Here is a 12,550-nt window from a genome sequence, read left to right as displayed (position 1 = left end):
TAATATCTTTTTTTTCTGACTTATTTGCTTAAAATATGTTATGTATGAGCTTATTATATCCCTCTGTACTTTTATTTCTTGGAAATTCATGTACCTGTAGTCATCTTGTCATTATCATTTCTCAGTGCCAGGCGTGAACTAGGAAGTTCTCTAACGTGTGTATCAGAAAAATGGGATGTGCTCTGGAATATTAGTGATGACGACATAATGTGTTCTAGAATATCAGCAATGATGGGATACGGTATGCTGTTATTTCTATCCTAATGGAACACTGTGTTCTGTTACAGTAAAGGTGAAGGGGTACTGTGTTCTCGTATGGCAATGACTACGGAACGCTGTGTTTTGGAATATCGATGGTAAATGGACAGTGTGCTCTGGGATATTGATGGCAAAGGGACACCATGTGCCGACACATTGACGATGAAGGGATGTGCTGGTCTGGTATGTTGACAATGAGTGAATACCATGTTCTGGTACATCGATGGCGAAGGGATACTTTGTTCTGTTATGCTGATGATGAAGTGATATTGTGTTCTGGTATACTGACGATGAATGAATGCCGTGTTTTGGTGTATTGATGATAAAGGGATATTGTGTTCTGGTATAGTGATGGTGAAAGAATAATGTGTATACTGACAGTGAAGGGAAACCATGTTCTGCTATCAGTATCAAGTTGCTGTTATCATGGAATTGTAAATTTTCATGCTGTTAAGTGCCTTGTCTCGCAACCAAAGAAAAGTTAACATATGCATGAGGAGAAGTAAGGCAAAGCTTATTTATTGAGAAAAAAGGGTGAAAAAGCCCCAAAGTGTCAGGGTCAGTATGGTTAGTATTTGGTCTAGCATTCAAAGAAAGAAGGAACATGACGAACTACAAATATTATGATTTTTTGATTAGTGCTCAGGAGAGCAAGCAGACTGTCTGTGAAGGACTGTGAGAATGTACTCACGGGAAGGACTTGTCTGGTTCACATCATTATTTCCTATACCATTACCCAGAGCCAGTATGTCTAGAATATTTCCACATCATTGTTGAAGGAATCAATAATACTCTGTATTTGTTTTAGATGGGAATCTGGTTAGTATCCTTTTCATGTTACCAATTTGACAATGCAGTAATTATTGAATATGGAAATATGTGAATATAATACTTTGTTTCCTAGGATTTATATGGAAATTTTAAATATTACATAAAATGTTAATATTTCTTTCTTTATCATGGGTGTAATTATGAGTATATAAGTGCTGAGTAAAGAATTGTTACATTGCTGTTTGTTGTGTGTGTGTGTGTGTGTGTGTGTGTGTGTGTGTGTGTGTGTGTGTGTTGTGTTCTTTGTCTTGAGGGAAATAATAGGCACATGGATGGGATGGCAAGGAATAAGACAATTGATAGTTGGGGAAAAAAAAATGTGAAAAAGTCTCAAAATGTCTGGGCAAGCATGTTTAGGATTTCAGTCAGCATCCAAACAAGAGAAAGGAGCAAAGCTAATATATGGATTTTGAAGCACAACTCAGAAAAGCAGACAGGCTCTCTGCACTGAGGGTCTGTGAGAAACTACATTGGCAAATGGAACTCTTAAGTACATTATCTTCTTATTTTACTTAAACATCCCTCCCAACTCCTTAGCAGGCTTTAATATGAGTGATGATCTCTTGGAAAGCTGATGATAGACCCAGTTGAATTAATCATTAAGGAAGGATCTATAATCTTATGATTTGGGTATCTTAAAATGCCATGTTCCCACCAAAAGCCAGAGGTAAAACTCAAATTAGCGTTCCCTAAAAAAATCACATGTGTGTGTGTGTGTGTGTGTGTGTGTGTGTATCATACTTCCATCTTCTTTTTTTTTTTTAATTATTTATTTATTTATTTGAGAGCGACAGACACAGAGAGAAAGACAGATAGAGGGAGAGAGAGAGAATGGGCGCGCCAGGGCTTCCAGCCTCTGCAAACGAACTCCAGACGCGTGCGCCCCCTTGTGCATCTGTCTAACGTGGGACCTGCGGAACCAAGCCTCGAACCGGGGTCCTTAGGCTTCACAGGCAAGCGCTTAACCGCTAAGCCATCTCTCCAGCCCTCCATCTTCTTTTTGCAATGTATTTTAAAGCCTATTGGAACAATTGACATAGTTCACTTTATATATCTTATGCAACCAAGGAAATAGTGTGTCTTTCCTTCAGTGACCCCAAGCCTAAGCTCTGCCTAGACACTTATCAGTCATACACATTTAAAGCAGACAGTTTGAAATAATGATTCCTGCAGTGTTTCCTAACTTGTAAGAAACTTGAAAGCTAATCTGAATGTACATTTAAACTATATTCCTTTTCTAAATGCACAAAAACAGACAAGTCAACAGTAATTCAGGTAAATATCAATTAGTTTTGAAAAAAAACTAATCCTTTATCACTAGTAAGTGAAACTCAACTTAAATGGTAAAATACTACATTCCATATTCTAGTCAATTGGAAGCAGAATTATATAATAATTTCTCAATATTAATATCATTATCTTAATGAATGCATGGAATATGATTAAATTAACTAATCAATACCTTGAAATATTTTTTCATGCAAATTTCCTTAGTTTGCTGTTCTTGACATACATGCTTGAATCTATATGTTGTTCTTGTTTCGACTATTTATATATTTAAGTAATATACACAAAAATTAATTCCTTATAACTTTAATTCTCAAATTTCCATACAACAATTTCAGCTTACAGATATTATTGCCTAATTGTATTTATTTTTAAACTTTAATCCCACTTCTTATGAACACAAATATCCTAAGTAGGCAAAAATAAGTTAATGGATGTTATCATCTGTACAAACGGAGGCTATGTAAAAATTATACAATGAAAACACCAGGGTTAACTAAGCGAAAATAATTAATAAACATTTATTCTGCTTATGAGGTTTAGAATCAGAATCATAGTTAGAAAAACATAATTCAATTTCCCATGTACAAGATATTATTGTAGATACCTTCATGTTGATGGGTCAAAACATACCACAAAAAGCATCTGATAAGAAGAAAGGATTTATTTTGCTTACAACTTAAGAATGACAGGGTTAAGCGCTTGCCTGTGAAGCCAAAGAACCCCGGTTCGAGGCTCTGTTCCCCAGGTCCCACGTTAGCCAGATGCACAAGGGGGCGCATGTGTCTGGAGTTCGTTTGCAGAGGCTGGAAGCCCTGGCGCACCCGTTCTCTCTCTCTCCCTTTATCTGTCTTTCTCTCTGTGTCTGTCGCTCTCAAATAAATAAATAAAAATTAAAAAAAAAAAAAAAAGAATGACAGGGAATGGGAGATCTGGACATCATCCCTTCCATAGCAGGTGGACAAAGGCAGCAAGACAATTAGCTGACTATTGGCAAAGGGGAGTGGGTATAACACCACAACCCCACCCCCAAGAAAATAAACATACCCCTTCCAGGAAGACTCTGTCTCCCAAATTGTCAACAGCTTAGAGGTTGGGGGTTAAGCATTCAGAACACTTGACTTTATTTGGGATAACTGATTCAAACTACAGCATTCCTCATTGGCCCCCATAGATTCATGACTGTCCCAAGATATCAACATATATTTAGTCCAAATTTAAAATACTCCATCATTTTTTGTATCAGTTCCAACACTGTTCAAATGTCCAAAGTGTACAGTGTAATCTGAGACTCATAACATTTTCAACTGTCAGTATATAAAATGAAAACACAAGTTAATACACATAATGGCAGAAAATAAATGTTCACACTGCAAAAGATATTAGAAATGGCAATTAAATGTTGAACCAATGTAAGATCTCAAACAAGCAGGTAAATGTCAAACCCTAGAGCTCCATGTGAGACATATGTAACCAGTGATGAACTCTCTAGGGATTCCAGTTTCCTCCTCCAGTTCAGATGTTTACAGCACAAAGAAAATCCCATCAGGACATGTAGCTCTCCTTGGCAGCAATTCCAGAGTCCTGGCATCTCAAAAATCCTGGGGACTCCAGTGCAAGACACAGTTCCATGTCATTGCATTTCATGGTCTCCATGTAGGGACTCAAACAACTCTGTTTCACATCACCCTGTGGCCATTTCCAAAAGAATCTCCTTGCAAATCAAAATGACTGTCATCTCTTTCCTATATTTTCTATACCAGTATCAAGTTGGCTTTGCCATGAAATTCTTATGTAGTGGGGTGGGGAAGAAAGACAACTTGAAGAACAGGAAAACACCTTCTGTATTCTTCTTCCAGGCTCTCCACTATCAAAAGAGCAAGCATTCTTCCTGTTCTCCCAGTACAGAACAGCTGGCCCATTCTGAATGGTTGTAATCTTTTAATCAATGGTAGTTGAAATGGGTTGCTATCTCTGGAGCAAAATCTTCATGTCCCTCTGTGCCATATGCTTCATCTTTATGTTCCGCCATTACTTAAAAAATAGCAGTGCTTAAATTATCAGAACAAGGGAAGAGTGCTGCCAAACTCACACACCAATTGCCACTAGCTCATTCCACACATAGCTTTTTTTCCCCCTATATAAGCCAAGCCTCACAGTACATGGCTGTTACTGCATTTAGGTCTTTTGGCTCAGACCACAACAATCCATCAAACCCTGCTTACATAGTTCATGGTGTTCCTTAGTCCATGGTTTCAAATCCTTCCACATTCTTCCCAAAAATCAGTTCCAAAATGCAAAAGCCATATGGTCAGATTTCAAAGAGCAATAACTTGATTTCACTGGTACCAATTTTCTGTTCTAGTTATTTAATGTTTCAGGAACAACAACAAAAAAGCATATGATAGAGGAAGAAAAGATTACCTTGGCTTACAGTCTCAAGAGGAAGTTTCATAATGGTGGAGAACATGGTAGAGGTGCATATCACCACTGCAACTGCTGGTGGCCAAAGCAGCAGGACAGTGAGTGGAGTTCTGGTAAGGATGCACTGGCTATAATAAAGAAAAGCCCATCCCCAGAAACACACCTCCTCTTGCAAGGATCTACCTCCCTACTTACTACCAGCTGGGACCGTGCATTTAGAACACATGGAGGATATTGGAGACATCAGATTCCAAACCAACACTACTATAATGCTAAGGATTATGTAATTATTTGAGATATTCAATATAAATGTACCAGAATTTTGATACCATCATAATGTTTGAACTAGCTTGACAAAGAAAGCTTTTTGTGCACTTACTATGATTAGTTTTGGTTCATGCTCTGACAATACCTACAATGCATGTTAAATCTTTTGGTGTCATTCTTTATCTACCTCCTCCACCTGTATTTTCTTTTTATAATCTCCTTCCTACACACTAGTACTGAGAACTTTTAGTAGGAGTCAAATTATTGACTTTGATTGTAATAAAATGAAAACCTAAAGCCAACACTTCAAATTTTAAGGCATACTTGACATGAACAGAAATTCTGAAGTAATTTTAGCTAATTTTGTGACCAAAATTATTATGATTTATCATAATTGGGACAAATTATATTTTTCACTTTAAGAGAGTATATAATATAGTCATGTATGCAGTATAATATACCTAATATAGTTACTGAATAATTGCTTCAATAGTCCCTGAGGAACTTATGTTAAGAATATTATATTTTCTCTTCATTAAGTCAGTTATTTCCTTCATGCTTAAAAAGTGAAAAAAAGTGGAGATAACAAGTCATCAAAATAAACATTAATAACATTTTAAACACTTTATAGATTTTAAATGTCATGACTCCATTGAAATAGGAGAAATTATTATGTCACATTGTTATTTAGTAAATGGTGTTCTAAGTAGTCAGATATTAGGCTTACGGGTCATTGAAGGACAGATACCATTAGAAAAGTAAACACAACCTATGAAATATGCAACTATCAATTTCTCTTTGCTGGAACAAAATACCTGACCAGCAACAGCTTTAGAAAGGAAAAAAGTTTATTTGCAGTGGAAAGTCTTGAAGGGAATTATATCATTGCCTCAAAAGCATAGCAGGGGAAAGAACTGTTGTCACAACATTGCACATCATAAGGAAAGAATGATGTGCATGTTGAATGCTTTAGGTAGTTTTCTCCTCTTTCTGCCGTCCAAGAACCTGTCCCAGGGTACGGTGCAGCCGACTGAACCCTACCTTAATTAATCTAGTCTAGAATATCCCTTATAGTGAGCACAAGAAAACTGTTGCCATAGTCTTTCTAAATCTCATCAATTTAACAACCAGAAACTACCAGTGCAAAGGGGAAGAGCCACTTCCTCCTGCTCAATGGAACAATGTGCTTGGTAGAAACTAAATTTTCTCCCTTATGAATTGATACAATGGAGCCTGTCAATCACTTATCTAGTCAAGGGATCACCCTTCATGTAAAGACATGCTAAAGAGGTGGGGAGAATCATTATCAGCCTAATGAATTAATATATAACATTCCTAGAAGGCCATCCCTCAGTGAGGTTTCTCATAAAGTCACTTATGAGCCCAACTCTTTGAGCTTTACCTCAGAAAGCCATAATTTTTCTTTTAATGTTTTTTCTTAACTACTCTTCTATGGATGCTAGCTGCAATTTAAGCACACTTGTCCTGGAACTAGGGATTTTCACATCTTTCTCTATAAATCCCCTTTTCCTTAGTCCTCATTTAGATGCCTGATTTTTTTTTTTTCATTTACTTTTATTTGTTTATTTAAGAGCAACAGACAGATAGAGAAAGAGGCAGATAGAGAGAGAGAGAATGGGTGTGCCAGGGCTTCCAGCCACTGCAAATGAACTCCATATGCATGCTCCCCCTTGTGCTTCTGGCTAACATGGGTCCTGGGAAATTGAGCCTCAAACCAGGGTCCTTAGGCTTCATAGGCAAACGCTTAACAGCTAAGCCATCTCTCCAGCCCATACATGTCTGACTTTTTTTTTTTTTAATGGCCATTCAAACAACTCAAACTTTGTGAAAATCTGTTTCAGTATGTAAAGTGAGGCTACAATCACAATTAAGGAGAATAGGAGAAAGCTAACATATGTCAGGCACTTTCAGTTAGACATTGAGGTCCAATGAAAACCAGGAGATACACATGCCATCTCGAAGTGGAAGAAGAATGGTATTGTTTTTTATTTGTTGTCATTTTTTTGTTGTTTTTTCAAGGTAAGGTCTTGCTCAGAGTGACCTGGAAGTCACTATGTCTCTCAGGGTGAACTCATGACAATCCTCCTACCTCTGCCTCCCAAATGCTGGGATTAAAGGCATGCACCACCACTCCTGGTTTAAGAATGGTACTCTTGGCAGGAATGGAACATGTGTCTAATCCCTTTTCTATATGCAAATCTGAGGAAAGAATACATTGGCCATACTGTAAAGGCTACTGCCTTCTTCCTGTCCTCCCTCTGGATTCTCCCTTATGTCCACTTGGATACACATGAGTGTCTTCCCCTCTCACCAAGCCAGACTGTGTGTGTGTGTTGGGGGGCAGGGGATCAGAATACTGCTTCTTGTTCTGGATGGTTTTAATCTTAATCTTGCCTCTGTTTTATAGTGTGGGGTAACTCGTCACTTCAGTTAAATGCGTGATTTTCTTCTGGGCTCTGAACCTACCACGTGTGACATTTCTGCATACTCTAGATCTACCTCATGGGTGCTTTCTTTATCTCTAGGCCTGATACTGTGTAGTTACTCCAAACTCAGGTTGACCATGGTATAGTACTCTTTACTACTCATTTCTTATCTAAAATATTTTCACTCTGCTATTCCTCCTTAAGTCACCACCATTTGTCTTTTAACTTTCTTCCATGGGGAAATTTAGGTTGGATACTATGGAAGTTCCTTTTAAAATATTTTTTTAATATTTTTTATTTATTTATTTGAGAGCAACAGACACAGAGAAAAAGACAGATAGAGGGAGAGAGAGAGAATGGGCACGCCAGGGCTTCCAGCCTCTGCAAACAAACTCCAGAAGTGTGTGCCCCCTTGTGCATCTGGCTAACATGGGACCTGGGGAACCGAGCCTCGAACCTGGGTCCTTAGGCTTCACAGGCAAGTGCTTAACCACTAAGCCATCTCTCCAGCCCTGGATGTTCCCTTTAAATACCCTCACATAACCAGCTAAATTATCTCTTCTGTGTGTTTATTCTCTAAAATATGTCAATTTCTCTTAAAGGAATCTCACAGTCTATGATGTATTTTCCACATGAGTGTGTGCTTCCTGCCTCACATGTTGTTATGACTCTCCTCTAGCTTTCTTCCTAGATCCCAATTCCCCTTAAGAAAACCAAAAAATTTGTGATTTATCCCTAAATATACCTAACACTTCATAATTTAATCTCATTGAGTCCATCTTTGCCAATTCTTTCCTAAAGGTAGTACAGAACCAAAACTTTGGGTTCATAAATTTTGGGGGTACCTCCTGAGTACGCCAAATCCTAAATCAATAGGTCTGTCCTTTTCACTCTTCTTTAATTCTTAATATTATGTAAAGTGTCCTAGAATACATTATTTATTGCACTATTCAAAATGATGAACATATTTTATAAAATAATTTCTTAAAATGTAAACATTGCAGAATTTTCAAACTCATGCTTTCAGATGATGTCATAGTCTTTGTTTTTTGTCTTTGTTTTTGTTTTTTTTTTTTTCTGATAGTACTTTGTTTTCATGAGATTAACTAGATTTTTCTAATACATGAGAGACATTTCATTCCATCAATTCTTACAGGGAATATCACCGGCAAATTATTTTGATCCTATGCTAGTGTTTACTAATATGGCTGTCTCTGATTTGAATAATCAAGATATGCACCAATAGGAAGAGTTTAAATAGTTCATATAAACATCAGATCATTAAAGGAGGAAAATAACACTGTTTGGTTACACTATCCAAGTAAATGGGACTTTTAGTACTTCAGTTTGGGATGTTTAATGGAAGGGGTTCTACAGAGGATGATTTTAAATTCTTTATTCATTTTAATGAGTTTGCTTAGACTATTAAAGTGATCCTATATGCCTGGGTGAGGTTTCTAAATATGAATTCAAGTGTCTCCATTTTGTGAAAATTAGACTTTAAACCCTCCCAACAAGTAGAAAACTTATGTATAAAAATCTGAGAAAAAGTTATTAAATTAGTTACAACATAGGATGAAAGTTGCATGATACAAACATGGCTATGTAATTTATTTGAAGGTGATGGTATAAGCACACTAAATTAAAATGTGAATCACAGTTTTCTAGGCTGCATGTGAAATGCTGTTATTGTGCTAGAAAATTCATATCTCATCCTTTATGAGTGATACCTCATGAATACTCAGGTGATTTAAATGTTTGATCTTAAGAGCTTCTGAAATTAGCAGGCTCTTTTATAAATGTACATTTAAATCTTGCAATAGCAACCCAAAATTTCAGAAAGTTGCATTCATATTTGCATATTGAAAATTAAAGAATTCTCTAATTTCCACTTTGTGTGTATGAAGATCGTGGCTGTAGTATTTTGATCGGCTGGCAAATTTTTAACAAATATTCCTATTTTGAAAGGTTTCAATCAAATTAGACCTTCAGAAGAAAAGTTTATTTCTAAATTAAATCATCAATCTTTTCAAAGTGTTATTAAAGAGCTAAGCCTGGCATAATCTCATTATTGCAATTATTAATATCATCATGATCTATTTTATTGTTGTTTGCATATCTTCAGTGATATTTATAAAAGTCAAATAGGCAGGAAACCAATAATTTCCAAAGATTTTTTACACTACATGTTTTGTGATAAAGGTCATTTCTAGGCATTTGCAATAGCAAAACTGACTGGTGCTGTCATCTCTAGGGAGAAAGAAAAAAAAAGAAATTGACCAGCAGAATAGCTATAGTTTATGAAGGATAAAAGGACAAGAAAGAAAAAGTCACTAGAAGCAGATGTTTAAACAAAATGACAAACAGTTTCGCACATACTTTGCTTTGAAGAGGCTGTTTCTACAAGATGAAAAAGAGCTTCTGAATCCCAGGTACCATTTAAAGTACAGATACTAACTCTTTAATAACTGGTGAAATAAAGCAAAATGTTACAGCTGTTTGAAATTGAAGGAACATTAATAAAAATAGAACTATAATGTCTTCTATACTGAAAAACTGTCATTAATACAGCTTAAAGACACTCAAATTGATACTTAGATTTAGTGAGAATGTATTTTTTTGATAAAGGAAAGCAGGAAAATAACAGGTGATAAAATGTGGTCTACTTTATTTTTTTTATTGTTAGTGATATACACAGTGTTTCTATACAGCCATGTTGGTATCATCGTTAGCCTCTTTCCTGTCCTCCCCACTCCTCAGGGACCCTCCTCACTAGAGCTGCATTCATGCCACTTTTGGAGATGGTGTATGTCAGCCAGAATCATTAAATATTTTGCATCTCTTATGTACTGCTGAAATAGATAGAGAATACATGTACAAAGAACACATGCATGCCAGTCAAGAGATGGAATTGACACACATTTTTATGAGTGATTGAGGCAAATAGAACGGATATTTGGGGTAATTATTATTTTATCTTTGTGAAGATCAAGGGTTGGAGACATAACTTAGTGGCTAAGGCACTTGCCTGCAAAGCTAAAAAAGCCAGGTTCAATTCCCATGGAAAGCCAGATGCAGTGGCACATACATCTGGAGTTTGTTTAAATAGCTGGAGATCCTGACATGCTCATTCTCTCTCTCTCTCTCTCTCTCTCTCTCTCTCTCTCTCTCTCTCTCTCTCTCTTTTTCTCTCTCTATCTCTGCTTTCTCCTTTCTAGCTCTCTCTACTTGCAAATACATAAATAATGATATATTAAAAAGATGTGAACCAAAAGAATATTTATGGAAACTATTACCTAGAAGAAACCCTACCTTTTGTTTAAATGATGATTAAGCATGTGGATTTTAACTACATAACATTTTATTTTATGTTGGTCTTTACTAATTTATTAGAACATGTGATAAAAAATATGATGCTGTTCTTTTCTACTGCTGAAATAAAAGAAGGAAAGTTAAGAATTTTCTTATAGAACATAGTGCTTCTCCTCTATGACTTTTTAACAAAAGAAAGGTAACAATAAAATGTGAAACTCTCATCATCAGAAATATTCATTTTACCAGATGTAGGTGCCAACTGTTTTATTAGAAATTTGCCTGAAAAGTTCCTAAAAGATAAAAATTTCCTTGTTTTGTCTCAAATTCAAATTTATCTGAATACTATCCTTCAGTGTGCAAACAAAGCTGACATACTTGAACCTTGGGAAGCAACAAGTTTCAGATTCATTATTTTCTATCTAAACTGAGCAGCCACTACTAAACTTTTCACAACTTGAGAATACTCATTGATTAAATCTTCCACTTTTCTAAATAGAAAGCAAAATAAGGACAAGGAATCAAAGCTTTTAACCTTTCCTTGGGAAGGAAGAGTGAACTCATGTTTAAGATGTGAACATTGGGAATGGAAGGAGTGGAAATTTTATAGTAAACTTAATCATCAGTGGTAAGAAATAAATGAGCAGGTTGAGCTTCTTGCAAAGGTTCTATAACATTTTTCCTGTAATCTTAGTCAATAGCAATAATATTTTCTACCATCCAGCCATTTTCATGCACAAAAATCACAAGGTGCTTATGTATAGTGAAATGATTTTGGTCTCATGTGTTATCTTCAGTGTGACTATTGAATATTCCTTATTGGGATTCAAGTTAGGATTTTGTTGTTATGAATGAACAAGTCTTTGCAAACTGAACTGGCATAGCTGGAGATTACCTATAAACCTTTCATTGTGTCCTTAGAACATCTATTTTGAAGAAGAGAAGATACAATTTATTTTCATCTATTTCCAGTTTTTTGTTGTTGACTTTGTTTCTCCCATTTCAGGTTACTTCACCTCTAACAAGAACAATAATGCCAGAGGAAATATAGCTTCAATGAGACCGTGTGATTGCTTTTCCAAACAAAATGAATAGAAAATGAAAACACTTTAAATGAAGTGTCTCAGACAAACATTTAATTTAGGATAAATCAGAAACTGCATATATGGCACCATATCAAATATTGAAAGAACATTTATTGAAGGGTTGAAAGACTCATTTGTGGGAAAATAAATGTAATTCTAAAAGTAAACTGCTGAGAGTAAATATGTAAAACCTCATTTAAGCAGGATGTAATTAGCATGGATTCATACTAGACAAAATGAAAACCATGATGAGTTTGAGATTTTGTGAATTATATATTTGAACAAGGGCCTGTTTTGTTTATCATCAAACACAAGCCTAGCTGTGCAGGGATACTCTTTAATGCAAAATTTAAGAGGATACAATTGCATATTAGGAAACATGTGTGGCTTATTTTTCTTAATTCCTTCATTTCATTTCTTTATTTTATGACTCTTTTTATCTCTTTTGCTTGCTTAAATACCTACTTCCCAAGCCCTTTGTAGCTTTCCTTCTCTATTCTCTCTTTGCAAGTACTTCTTCCTTTACTATTTTCCCCAGGGGTTTTCTTGGTTCCCAGTGATCACATTTACTTCTCACCCTTATAACCTATTTTATACACATTTCACCTCACTTGACCTCAAAATTATATATCTACATAA

At 35.8% G+C, this 12,550-nt stretch overlaps 1 pseudogene; it reads right to left on the bottom strand.

The window, feature by feature from the left end:
• Window positions 1–281: 281 nt before the first annotated feature.
• Window positions 282–12,550, bottom strand: part of LOC101594801 — a 110,997-nt pseudogene continuing 98,728 nt past the window's right edge.

This window comes from Jaculus jaculus, chromosome 3 (genome assembly GCF_020740685.1).
Source record: "Jaculus jaculus isolate mJacJac1 chromosome 3, mJacJac1.mat.Y.cur, whole genome shotgun sequence".
Classification (NCBI taxonomy): domain Eukaryota; kingdom Metazoa; phylum Chordata; class Mammalia; order Rodentia; family Dipodidae; genus Jaculus; species Jaculus jaculus.
The sequence above is the reverse complement of the archived record's forward strand: the minus strand, read 5'-3'. Positions and strand labels throughout refer to the sequence as shown.